The sequence below is a fragment of the Pteropus vampyrus genome, unplaced genomic scaffold (genome assembly GCF_000151845.1).
Source record: "Pteropus vampyrus isolate Shadow unplaced genomic scaffold, Pvam_2.0 Scaffold456, whole genome shotgun sequence".
Taxonomy (NCBI): Eukaryota; Metazoa; Chordata; class Mammalia; order Chiroptera; family Pteropodidae; genus Pteropus; species Pteropus vampyrus.
This window is the reverse complement of record NW_011889237.1, coordinates 547,400-560,883: the sequence shown is the minus strand read 5'-3', so window position 1 is coordinate 560,883 and position 13,484 is coordinate 547,400. Positions and strand designations below refer to the sequence as shown.

General features: G+C 61.0%; 1 protein-coding gene across 2 annotated transcripts in view; it reads right to left on the bottom strand.

Moving 5' to 3' along the window:
• The window catches only part of LOC111732410, a 43,921-nt gene that overhangs the window by 28,775 nt on the left and 1,662 nt on the right, over positions 1–13,484 (bottom strand). Inside the window, exons 2-3 of one of the 2 annotated variants that reach the window (XR_002777541.1) lie at positions 13,270–13,476; positions 11,634–13,171 (exon numbers count right to left, since the gene is read on the bottom strand). The gene's annotated coding sequence lies outside the window, so the exon portion shown is untranslated. Of the gene's footprint in view, positions 1–11,633; positions 13,172–13,269; positions 13,477–13,484 lie in introns of those variants that run through there. The other variant, XM_023524265.1, reaches the window with a different exon arrangement.

The following is a 13,484-nucleotide window of genomic DNA, read 5'->3' as shown; positions in this document are numbered from 1 at the left end:
CCTCCTCTTACTCTGTTCCCTGTCACTTCCCCACCCCCTACAGGCAGGGCTCACCTGACTCGCCCCCCCTCCCAGCCCCCTCTAACCCCCCAAGTGCAATTAAGCCAAACTCCTGATTTAAGACATTTATAAAGGCACTAAGAATGTCTTCTAGTATCAGCTTATATATTTTTAATCTGCCGTTAAAGTGATTTAAAACAGAGCTCCGATGGACGGGAGTGATGAAAATTAAAAGTCTCCATCACCTCCCGTCTGGCTGCGGCTCCCCTGCAGACAAGGACGCAGGGGCATCTCCATCCCGCGAGTTCCTGGGAAACGCAGTGGCCCGGTGGCTCTCTCCGGGGCGGGGCCGCGTGGGGTCCAAATTAAGTAGGGAGCACCAAGGGCGCTGGGGTCTGGACAGGAGCCACGTGGGTGCGCTGCACACGCGGCCTAATGACCAGTGACATCTGCTCATCCGATTAGTTACCAAGCCCCTTGTGCTGTGACAGGACACAGGGACTGTGTCCTCTGCTCTCGGAGGGAAGAAAAGGCCTGTGGAGAGAGGGCTGCACATTTGCAGACTGATTTTTTTTTCCCTGCCTCCCTTTAGAAACCAGAGAATGGACCCCGCTTCTATCTTCCCCTCACTGCAAGGCAATTTCCTGGGGCTCGGTCTCTGAGTTTCCTGGTGCAGGACGAGCTCCCCGCCCATCCTTCTCCATCCTCTCCCTCCCCCTCCTCCCGCCCGCCTCTCGCAGAGATTCAGAAATAAACCAATGCCTGGAGCACGCGGGTCCGTGGCTTCCTCCAGGCCCAGGACGAAAAGCCAAGCCATAAACCTGGCAGGGAGTTAAATCTCCCCTCATCGACTCACTCACCCACAAATCCCTGCCCCCGCCCCGACAACGTGCTGTCACCTAGGACAACACCAAGCAAGGACAGGTGCAGGGACTGCAGGTCTCACTGTCCAGGACAGACAGGACCGCCGGGGCTGGTCCCCTGGCTTAGCCACCAGAGCACTGCCTTGCCCTATTTCGATGCTGGAGGGGGCGTCTTGACCCGCGGGCCAGAGGCTTGAGTCTCTGGTTTGTAAAATCTCAGAAAATGCAGCACCTAATGCCGCAAGGGGGCTATGGAAGAGCCCCTCACCCCAAACACAGCTAGACATGCCAGCCACAGGCTCCTACTGTGTGCTCCTACCCGCTGGAAACTGAGGCAAGTGTCTTCCAGCCGCCCTGGAAGGAAGGGGCTGTCACAAACCCCATTTTAGAGAGCTCCAGCGGATGTGGGAAGGGGCCGTCGGGAGCGATCGTCCCATAGGGATCCCCAGGACACTCTAGGCAAACCCAGCGCGAGTCCGCGGCTGAGTCAGGGCAAAGACACCGGTCTCGTGCCGTTTATGGAAAAGCTACCGGCCTTAATGTGACCTCACAGCCCCCATGACCTGGGCCCTGCTGCCCCCCAGCCACGACCCCTCTCGCTCTACGCTCTGGCCTCTCGGGTGCTGCCATCCTTGGAGCATTTCTGCTGCCTCGCACCTCAGGGCCTTTGCACACGCTGCTCCTGCCAGCTGGACCTCCATCTCCCTCCCCACTCGGCCGCCACCAGTCAACCTGGTTCTCTTCTCAGATGTCACTTCCTCCAGGAAGCTTCCTCTGACCCCCACGTCTCAGTCCGGCGTCCCCTCTCTGCTTGGTTAAGGTCTCACGGTTTCCCCCCCACGGCCCAGGCATGTGGCTCTTGAGTTGCCTGGTTACGTGTCTCTCTCCTGCTAGACTCTGAGCGGGTAGGGGTGACATGGAGGGATCTGCCATCGCATCTCCCTGTGGGGTCTCCCCTGGACGCGGCCAGGAAGATGCTCGGAGAGGTCACTGCTCTCAACCGCATGGAACCCTAGGTCCGGAGTTTGGGTGGCAGAGAATGGGTTTGGACGTGTTGAGGTCCCTCTGAGACATCCAGGTGGTAATATCAAGTCCCACTCAAAAGAAAGGTCTGCGTTGGGGATATAAATTTGGAAGTCACTGACGTGTGGGTGGCAGCTGGAGAGGCAGGTGTGGCTGGGCAGGGAGGGGGCTCTTGGGGACCCCCAGAGGCGGAGTTGTCCCGTGGTAGGCAGACTGGAAAGTGCCCCTCAGGGCCCCTGTTGTCTTCTGCTATTCGCACTCCTGCCAACCCCCCTCCTCCCCAATGCAGGTGGGCCCTGAGGCTTGCTTGTCACCAGCAGAATAATTCTCTTAAAGGTCTGGGGTCTGGGGGGCATCTCATGGCCAAGGATCGAGTTGGGCAGGAGCACTGGGAGGAAGGTAAGATGGACTGCTGTCTTTTGGAGAGGCTGACGGGAGGGTGAGCCACACCCCAGGCTGGGGGACCAGCCCCCCCACCCCACCCCACGTGAGGCCTCCCTCCCTCCCTCCTGAGCAGCCTGGATCTCTGAGGTGGGCCAGTGGCTGGGGGGCAGGGAGCCGAGCAGGCCGGCCTCCTGCAGGCGGCCTCTGCTAACAAGGGCCCGGCGTGTTTTCCTAGGCCAGGGTTTGGCTGGGGGTTCGCCCGCGAGCCCGGTTCAGACAGGAGCCCTTTGAAGGCAGAATGAATTGGGCTCAATGTCTGCATCCAGCTGCGGGTGGGCGGGGGCCGGGGCAGCAGCCACCTCCAGAAGGCCCCTTGTCCAGGGCTGCGGAGGGCAGGCAGGGGAGCCAGCTTCCAGGCCCCTTGCTAGCGATTCAAAACCCCGGCCTAGCTCCTGTGCCTTTGCCAGCATGAGCCCGCCCGGGGGAGGATGGTCCCGGACAGGCGGCCCGAGTTCTGAAGGCTCACGCACTTATTCTAACCCGCACCAGACAGCACGGCCGGCCCCTCCCGCTGGTGCGTTCCCAGATTTTACTGCTTGCTACGAGGTGACAGCTATTGACATTTAAGAAGGGACTTCCTGGGAACTACCCAAAGACCATGGGCAGGTGGTCTGTCCACATGGCGGAAAGCTACACGGCAATGAAGAGGGGCCCCACCCTGGCCCCCACACTGGCATGGTCTGCTGGCCCATGGCGGGCTGGAGAGAGGAGCCCACTCTTAAAGGGGGGAGGGGATGGCATGGCCCTCGAGAGCCACGCGGGCAACACAGGGCTGCCCTAAGGGGCCACCTCCCCCTGGCTCCCGTCTGTCTCCACGGCGATCCGATTGTCCCCTTCGCTCCTTACCCAGCCACTGCCCGACTCTGATTCACAGGACTGCCTTTCTCACCTGGCTCCCCCGACCCTGCCGGCCTCTGGCCTCCTCTACGTACTTCCCGCCCTGCACAAGCGAATGTTCCCAAAGCTGCTCTTAGCGAGGCTCACCCCTCACCTGGAAAACAAGCACCGGACTCCTCAGCCCGCTGCTGCGCAATCCTGGCTTTAGGCCAACAGAAGCTCAGGCCCAGCTGGCTCTTACTGACTCACGAATGGAACTTGTCACCTTCCGAAGAGAAGGACAAATTAAACCTTTCAAGGTGAACTTGCTAAATGCAGTCCCTTCTGCCGGGACCGGAGGAGGCTGACTCACAATGGGTCCCTGCTTTCAGCCCCCAAACTCCGGTCCCGTGGGACTTTCTAGTTCTCGTTCAGTCCGGATACTCCAAATAGGTCACCTCCGAAAGAAGGGAGATATGGCCTGTACCCAGCTGGCAGCCTCTCAGATCAGGACACGACCCAGACAGCTGAACCCCGGGAGGCACGCAGGGAACGCCCCACTCTGGACCTAGAGGGCCCAGCTGGCTGCTCACCCCTCGGGCGCCGCCTCTCTGCCTAGCACCCCTGGGAATGGACCATGCCTTCTCCAGGCCCGAACCGGGGATTCTCTGCTCAAGTCTTTAAAATAAACCACTGGTTTTTCCTTTAGGCAAATAAATTGACTTAAAAGGGACGGCTTAGATCACCCCATAATGGCAAAGCTGATACCACTTGCAGGTGACCATGAAAATAAACGCAGCATAACAAAGGGGACCATCCAAGTCTGGTTTCTGTCCTGCTGCCGAGACCAGAACTCTCTCCTGCTCTCCTGACAAGGCGTCTGAGCCAGACTGAGCCAGGTGTCCTGCTGCCTGCCGAGACCAGAACTTTCTCCTGCTCTCCTGACAAGGTGGCTGAGCCAGCCTGAGCCGGGCAGTGCGGTGGGGGCGGGGGGGCACACGCAGCAGCACCCCGTGCAGACGCTGTCCCTGATGCCGTGGAAGAATGGAATGAAGAAAGAGCGTGACTTCCCTGCGTCAAGGATTATTCGATGCTGGGTCTGCAGCTTCTCCAGCTCCTCCAGGCCGTTTGGGAAAGACTATAAATGATGAGGACAGCGGATGCTGGAGCGGGGCCTGGGGCAGTTCCGAGCTTCCGGGGCGGCAGTGTCCCCTTCAGTCCTCAGGACGACCCTGCCAGGCTGTGGTGTCGTCATCATCATCATCATCGCATGGGACCCAGAGCCACTAGGCCACTTACTCACAATGCAGTCACACACCCGCACACACACACGTTCTCACGGGCGCTTTCCCAACTCGTATGCACGCGTCTGCACATGCGTGCACGCCCACATGCCGACACACAGCTACACGATCGTAATCTTTTGCACAACACGTGTGGCCACTGAATGCACGCATGTGTACATGTATGCACACACGCATACACGCAGATAGACCAGACACGCTTGCCCCTCACACGGGCTTATTCATCTGCGCACACGCACTACCGTACGCTGGCCGTGCAAACCCACAGCACGCACACATGGCGTGTGACGACCGCCCAGGCACATACCCCTCCGTTACATATGAACCCTACGTCAGTACCACTGGACGGCACGCATAGGTGCGCGTGGATACACACGGCGGATCGTCACGCACACAGAAAATATTCACGCACGCAGAAAATATTCACTTGCATCGTGAACTCAGTCACAGGCAAAAAAACGTGTAACTCAAGTACGTAATCCAGGAAAACCCAAACCTCCATCCCCCTCCAGGCGCCCTGACATGCGCGTGCATGCTTGCGTGCGCACGTGTGCACACGCGCCTGTCCTCCGTGTCCCGGGCCCTCCCTGTGGCGTGGGCTATCTCGCCCCAACCTGTGGTGAGACCCAGGGGCGTGTGCTGACGCCCTGTGATCTGTGATGGCCTCGGGGAGGAAGGGTGGTCAGCTGCCCCCCTCAGCTGCCAGGTGGGAGGTGGCGGGCAGCAGGTGGGGGTGCCGGGAGAAGGGAGGGGTCCAGTCACAGCCCTGTCCTCAGAGTCCGCCTGGCCCTGGATGCCTGATAATCACACCCCTCTCGACACCTGTACAGCCCGGTCCATGTTGGACCCTGGGGCCAGATGCAGACCCAACAAACTCCAGGGTGCCCAGATGAGCCCAGGAGTCTGGGAGGGGACAGGGAGCCTCTGCCGGCCCCGCTGAGCAGAGAGGAAGAGGAAGCTCAGTGTGGGGTGGGGGAGGGGCGAGGGGGGCGCCTGCCCGGATGGCCTCCCGTGCGGCCAGATGGCCAGCCATCTGCAGTCCCCTCCTTCTCCAGCGTGGCCAGGCCTGGTGCCTCCTCAGAGCTGGCGGAGCGTGTTGGCGCCATGTGCTGCCTGGCAGGCCACGCCAGGCAGGCAGGCTGGGGGGCTGCCCCTCGCAGAGAGGCATCAGGTGCACAGCCTGGCACGGGCTGCCGTGGGCCCACCTCTCACCCCATAAGGCAGGCACCTCTGTTCCAGAAGATTCTGAGGCTCTAGGGGAGAGAACACCTTCAGCCATCCAGCCATTCACTCATTCACTAAACACCAAGCACCTACTAAGTGTCGGGCACCAGAGATACGATAGCAAACACGCCAATATTTGCTGGACACCTATTATGTGCCAGTTACTTTTCTAGGGACCAAGATACGGCCTCGAACAAAACAAATCTATACCGGACACTTACCATGTGTCAAGCACAGGGCTGGTGACAACGATCGTGCTGGAACAAATGTTTCCCGAGCACCTACTATGTGCCAGGAGCTGTCCTAGGTACTGGGAATATAGCAGCGAATGGAATATTCATTTGCTGAGCACCTACTATGTGCCAGACAGTGGGATACAGCAGTAGCCAAGAGGACATGGTCCCTGTCCTCGTGGGGCTCGTGGTCTCTCGGGTAAGGGGGACAGACAAGCAACAGTGAATACATAACACCAGAAGCAAATGAAGGGGCGAAGGGAAGGACAATGGGATTCGATGGCATTCTTATCCTCTTGGTCATTTTAGGTGGGGTAGTCAGGGAAGTCTTCTCAGAAGAGGTGACACGGAGCAGAGACCTGGATGGAGCAAGGAGCCAGCCCTCAGGCTCCCCCGGGGGAAGGATGCCCTAGGCCAAGGTAACAGCCAGGGGACAGCGCAGTGATGGGAAAAAACTTGCTGTGCCCGAAACAGCCGTGAGGACAGAGCCCTGGCCCGGAGCAGGTGAGCGTAGGGGGGGGGGGGGGGCGGGGGGGCGGGCGATGAGGGGTGGGTGGGGTTTTGGTGAGGAGTCTGAGGAACGGGAGGCCTGGTGAAAGACCCCAGGAGCTTCTTTGGGGAGGTGATGTGGGCATGTGAGATGGTGACACCCCACGCAGGAGGTGCTCCCGGGCCCAACCTCCTCCTGGGGGTGAATCTGGATTTGCCCCCGGGAGTCCGGGAAGTGAGCACCAAGGTGGTTCCATGTCGCAGGAGGGAAGATGAAGGCGCACGAGAAAGCTACGTCCGGCCCGCATCCCTCCAGGCCCTGATCCCCCCCAGAGAAAGCAAAGCCCCGCGCCCCGACTTTGCTCCTCTCGGCGGCCTGGGGCCGGCTGCGCCTGGTCAGCTCCTCTGCAGCCATGAGCCCCGAGGGTAGCGTCCCCAGCCGACCCCTCTGCTGGTGCCTAAAGCTGTCAGCCTCGATTCCCCACGGGCTTAGTCACCTGTACAAGTGACATTTATTTATTCCCTCACACGGGAGCGTGGCGAGAATTAATTATTTAGCACTGAGGAAGCACTTTGAACATGAAAAGTGCTGAGGACGACCGTGACATTACAGAGAATAATGTTCCCTCACGCCCGCCCGCAGGTCTGGGAGGCTGAGCTGGCGGCTTCCAGGGTCCCCTGACCCCACCCGCCCCCTGTGGGGAAAAACGCTCTGAGCTCCGAATGTCTTTTCTGTGAAGACGGAGGGGGAGGGGGTTGGGGGGTGGGGGGGGAGAAATAAAGAGGGGGGAAGCTTCGCCCTCGGTTCGGGAGGATGGGGAGGCATGAGTCTCGGCGTCACGATTAGGTTTGTGAAGCACTTTCTCCGCCCATTGCACAAGCTCCTTCACGCGGTGGGGACAGGGCAGGTCTCCCGCAGAGCTGGGTCACAGCCGGTGGACAGAGGAGGAAGCCAAGGCTGGGAGGGGAACGGCGCCCCGCCCAAGGCCTGGCAGCCTGGCCCCAGGGGCTGACAGTGCTCGCTTCGGTGGGAGCCCTGGACGCATGACAGCGGAGCCCCGCAGGGACCCCGGGTCGGCCCTTGAACTCGAGCCTCTCCCCTCACGCCACGTGCGCCCCAGCCTCCCACCGGGAAGGAGGCAGGGAGCGGAGATCTCACTGGGGTGGGGAGTCAGGCGGGTGGGGGGACACAGGCTGGCGGGGAGTCCGAAGTTTGACCTGACTTAATGTTTACCCAAGAGAAACTCCACCGGGCGGAGGAGGAGCTGGAGATCGGAACCTGAGGGACTGCCAGGTCACGCCACCTTCGTCCCTGCCTTCGGGGCACCGTGGCGGGGCACACTCGAGCCCCCGCTCAGCCAGAGCGGGAAATCCCAGTGCGGGCGGAGAACCGGATCCCCTGGGCCGTGCGCGTGCCGGGGTCCCGGCTCTGCCTCGATCCAGCTCCGCTCACCCCAGAGGCCAGAACCAGGCCTGCCTTCAGCAGGCGCCCAGTAACTGCCCGTGCACGCATCCCGGGCGTCGTCTGAGGACCCCTGTCCAATGGCCGGGGGACGCAGAGGCCGTGCTGGGGCGGGAGACTTACTCTCCTCGTGCCTCGGCCTCCCTGTCTTTAGAATCGGAGCCAAAGCGACAGAACAGCAACCCGGGCCTGAGGACTCCAGGGCTGACTCCCGAGAGCTCCGAGCAGCGCGTGGCACGGGGGGCTCACTGTGCCCGAGTGGCCGGCCGGGACCCTCCGTGCAGAGCTGCGGGGTCCGCATGGCAACCCGTGCGGCCGTTAGGCCTGCTTGTTATTGTCATTTTTGTGTAGATGGTGAAACTGACCCAGAGATAAAATAACTTGCCCAGGGCCACCCGCCTAGAAAGTGACGGAGCTGGATCCAAACTTCGGTCCCCTCTCCTGCCTCCTGGACAGACAAGTGACAGGGTTCCCCGGGGGCGGAGGCAGGCCCCAGACCCCTGCTCACACTGAGGGGGCCCCTTCCGGCCCATCGGGCAGCTCCAAGGCTCCCTTCAAGGTGGCCTGCATGGGTCATACCTGAGTGACGTGTGCTTTGAATCAGAACGCGCTCCAGGGTAAGTCAGGAGGCTGCCACGGGCACAGGGGCCCCACAGCCACCTGGCTGCCCCCAGCCTGGGAGGTGGGTGCAGACCCCACAGGCTCCTTCGATAGCTGGGAACCCAGCAGAGGCTGCTGCCATGGCAACAGAGCTGGCCATGTGGGCCCATCCTGTCTCTCCCAGGCACTAAGTGGCCTGGGGCTCAGCCGGCCACCTCTCCCTCCAGCGGACACCTGGGGGTCCTCAGAGCTCCCCACCCACTCACAACCCCGCAGGGCAAAGCCAGCTCAAAGACATCCCTCTCGTCATCACTGATGCCAGCTGACACGGGCTGAGCATTTAGCCCTTTACAAGTATTAGGTGCTTAGTTCTCACGTAACCCACTGGATAGATGGAAAGACCGAGGTCCCGAGAGGCACAAGGCTCGCCCAGGATCCCACGACGAGGAAAGCCAGGGCTTGATCCCAGCGCTTCTGGCCCCGGACCCCACTGCACGGCATGGCCTAACGGTTATGACGTGCCCTCTGGAGCGAGAAGGGCTGTGCAAGCCTGGACCGGTCACCCAGCCTCTCTGGGCTTCAGGCTCCCCTTCCGCGGAACGGGATGAGATAGTGGGCCCCATGGAAGGGGGAGAAGGTGCAGATGTGTGAAGCACCTGGGGCGGGGCACAGAGGGGCCCTGGGGCTCACTGAGGTGCCCTCCACACAGAGCCGGAGGGAGGGTTTGTGGCTCCGTGTGGCCCAGAGGCCAGCAGGGACAACGGGGCAGGGAGGGAGGGGAAGCCGCCCACCGCCCAGCCCCGGCCTAATCCGGGAAGGCTCTGGAGTGTGGCTCACACCTCAGAGTTTGTCCTGCCTCCAGGCAAGAGGGCTGGGACCTCCGCATTGTCACTGGTCACCTGAAAGTGGCCCTAATGGTGTGACAACCCAAGGCAGGTCAGGCTTCCTGGGTTTGGGGCCCAAGCGCTTCTGGTCGCCTGCCTGAGAGCCCTCGCAGAGGCCGGGCGAAGGGACGGGCTTAGCCAGGAGCAAGGCCCAGGCGCACGGCTGTGCCCCTCACGCTGACCTACCTGCTGTCACGTTACCTGCCTAGGACCTCATGGGAAACCCGTCTGGCCAGTAGAGCTGACCTCGTTTTACAGATGAAAGGCCGCCAGTTTGGTCAAAGTCACACAGATTTGGAGCAGCGCCCGAACCTCCAGACTCCGCACGCAGCTCAGCGTGCTCTTTCCCGCACCAGCGGCGCTGCCTGCGGGCCCTGGGGAGGAAGCGCGCTGCTCCAAGGCCTGGGGCCCCTGGCGGGACTGGACCAGTCCGGGTGCCTCGGGCGGCGGTGAACAGAAACTCCCCAACTCAGCGCAGGCTCACGCTTCCCCGGACAAGAAAGCCCAAGACGAGACGAGGCCCTTTCCCTCTCTCTCCTGCCACCTCGATGCACACAGATCGCTCCCCTCGTGGGCCCAAAATGGCTGCAGCAGATCCAGTCACCACATCCCGCCCGGACCAAGTGCAGCCCAAGCTGAGGCCGCCCTCTCTTCCCTGTGTCCCTCTCCCTTTTCCCAGCAAGTACGGATCCCCTTCACGCCCTGTCGTGGAGCTCCCCGCACAGCTCGCTGGCGAGAGCTGGGTCACGTGAAAACCTGGCGAGGGGCGCAGGGAAGAAATGATTGGCTTAGGCCCGGGGTCAGCACCGTAGGGCCCATGGGCCAAATCCGGCCCCGAGCCTTTTTTGTAAATAAAGATTTATTGGTGCACAGCCGCACCCACTTTTTAATATGCCTGCTTTCATGCTACAGCACGCAGAGCTGAGCAGTTGCAACAGACTGTCTGGCCCACAGAGCCTGAAGGAATTACTACTTGACTCTACAGAAAACCAGTCTGCTGACCCCCGGCTGGGCTACTTGGGATTCGCCCCCGAGCTGGATGGAGTCACTGAGCCTAAGAGATGAACACTGAACAAAGCAATAGTTTGTGAGTGAGGTGGCCCTGGGCTGGCGGCTACATCGTCCTCCGGCCTTCATGGCTCCAAGCGTAGCCCATAGACCAGCCCCGTCAGCCTCTCCAGGGCGAAGAGTCTCGGGCCCATCCCACCCGGAACCAGAACCGGAACTCTGACCGGAGCTGCCGGGCTCTGTGCATGCGGGAAGTCCCAGCCCTGCAGAGGGGTGAAGGCACAGGCAGGGAGGGGTGCACAGTTACGCGGGCCTGACGCTGAGCCGGCCGAGCTCAAGTCCTGACTGCGACCTCGACGAGCCACCACAGCACCCTCCCCCGCTAATGCTGTGCATCAGTCTCGGGGCTGCCTTAACAAAGCCCCCAAGCCGGGTGGCTCAGAACCACAGGCCGAAGGTCAGAGGTCTGACCCAGGTGTCCCAGGGCCATGCCCCCTCCAAAGGCCCTGCCCTGCCCCTCCAGACCCGGGTGGCCCCAGGCGTCCCCTGGCTGTGGCCACATCGCTCCAGCCCCCACCCTGCGTCATGTCGGATACGCCGTCTTCATTTAATCACACCCGCAGAGACTTTATTTCCAAATGAGGTCGCGTTCCCAGCTTCCGGGTGAGGAACCCAACACAGCTTTCTGGGGGACTCAGGTCAACCCATGATGTGCAAGCGTAGCCCCACCCACACATCACACACAGGCGCAATGGGACACACTGCTATGCTGGGGGAGGACGGGGCCCGAGGTGCCGTCCCCGACCCTCGGAGCCGCCCTCCTACGAGGCGGAAGGCGAGCGGCCTCCTGACCGGGACACGGCTGCTTCTCCCCCTGCTGCCCGGCCCAGGGTGGGGACCAGACGCAAGGACCCTCAGCGAGTCCGGGACTGGGGGAGGCGCCAGCGGCCTGTTTTAAGGACGTGCTCGTCCTCGGGAACCGCCTCGAAGTATGCGCTGAGCCCCGCTCTTGCACATAACTGGTGCTTAAAGCGGGCTGAGCGAATGGGGATGTAAATGCCAAATGAAAATGCCTCGCCAGGCCCCACGGCCCTGCCCACCTCGCTGACCTCGTTCCTGCCATCTGCCCCCAAACCACGAGGGGCACTGACCCCCTAACCCTTCCTGGAGCACGCGCAGCCCACACCGGCGCCCGCGCCCGGCCGGAGAAGCCCGCGCTGGCTCGCTTGTTTTATTCAGGTTTCTGTGCAAAGGGCACCTCCCCTCCTCCGAGAGGCCTTCGCGACCACACACCCGAAAACACACGCCCCGCCCTCCCCGCGTCCCATGCTGCCCCATCGACTCGGCGCATCCATTCTCTCCATCCGCAAACGTCCGCCGCTGGCCCCAACGGCCCCGCCCGGCCTCCCCGTCCCCCGCCCCTCCGAGCTCTCAGTGGACACCTGGGAGTCCCCGGGCCCTTGCACGAAAGGCCTGGCCAGCCTCGCCCTGTGGTGCATCAACAGAGCCTTTAACCTCAGCTCGTTGCACTGGGCAGAAAGGAACCTGCTCTGCTGAGGGGCTCCCGCCCGCAACCCTCCAGGCAGTCTGAGAGGGGACCCCTCCCCATGACCGTCCAGCAGCCCCCTCTCGCCCTCTCCAGGCTGCCCGCCTCCGCCCACAGACCCATCCACAAGGCCAAGGTGCCGGTGGATCACTCCCCAGCCCACGCCCCAGAACCGCAGACCAGCCCTCTGCGGGTCAGGGGTCTGCAAAACTGCCCGCATGTTAACCTCTTAAAAATAGCATTACTGACTTTCTTTTTCCTGGTTAAAAATGTACACGTGTGCTCCAGCTGTGCTGACTCGGAGGCATTCCAGGATTTCCAGAACACAGCGGCAAGGAGGTCCTCGCCCTCCTGATGCCAGCCCCCAGGGTGGAGGGGACAGCGGCCGTCGGGGTGGCAGGCGCCCCTCAGGACACCTGGGTTCCTCTATTTACCAGATTCTCGTCCGGAACCCAGCGACCCTCGGAGGCTGTTATTAATATCACCCCCAGTTCACAGGCAGAGAAACTGAGGCTCACGCAGAGGCAGAGCTGGCCAGTGGTGGGTCAGACCCAGACCACTCTGTCTGGCTTTGACCCTCACCTTCGACCCCATTCTGGCAATAAAGTTCCTGGCTTAGTTTCTAATCTTTCTCCCCATTTTCTGTTCTGTATTGTTCTATGTCTTGCTTTCTTCGTTTACCCTCCTGATATCTGGGCCATCACCTCACGCCAGACACCCCATTCTTTTTCATGTCTGCGTCATGTTCCATGGGCCTTGGCACATAGCACAGAATTATGATGATTGTTTGGGTTAAAATGGTCCATCTGTGATCATCTTAAATTCTTAGGACTTAATTCACTGGAATGTACGCTACAGTTCACACGTAACACAGTGAGCACTTTTGGGAAAACCTGTGCTATCTGGGCTGCTTGGGTGGGGGGTGGGGGATCTTAGTTGCCGGGTCACCCACAGACTCTAGACTCAGCCAGGGACTGTGCTGAGAAAGGACACGCAGGGCTCAATGCAAGGTCCGGGGTGTTCCGGCTCCAAAGAGAGCTTGAGGACAAAGTGTCCCTTTTGCTGGTCGACTACACTTCTAAGACTTCAGGATGCCAAACCTTCAAAGCCTCCTGAGTCATTCCTGGAACAGTGGTGCCTGGTAATTCACAAAGCGACCCTAAGGACACCACGGTTTGTCCACATCTCCAAAGCAAGTCCTACTCAGAGTCTCTCCTGAGCAGATCGAGGGAAGCTGGGCCTCTCTTCACGTGGGCACTGGATGCTTCTGAGGGGCTGGCTCAAAGGGAGGGGGGAGGGAAGGGCATGAGTTGTCATAAAGTCAAAACGAAACCACCAACAACACAGTTCTCTGTCTCCCGAGAGTGACTCACCCGGGGAAAACCGGCACACTGTTCCAAGTGTCAGAATCAGCAGAACGGCCCCCAGGATTTGGGTCTCATCCAGCTTAAACGAGCCAAAACATTCCAGCATCTTCCTCGGGAACCTGTGAATGGTGTATTGTCTTCGGCCCGCAGCCTCCGTTTCTGAAAGCTCACAAAGAGGAACTCAGGGGGTGAGAAGGCGGGCGGGCCAGACACCTCCTCCT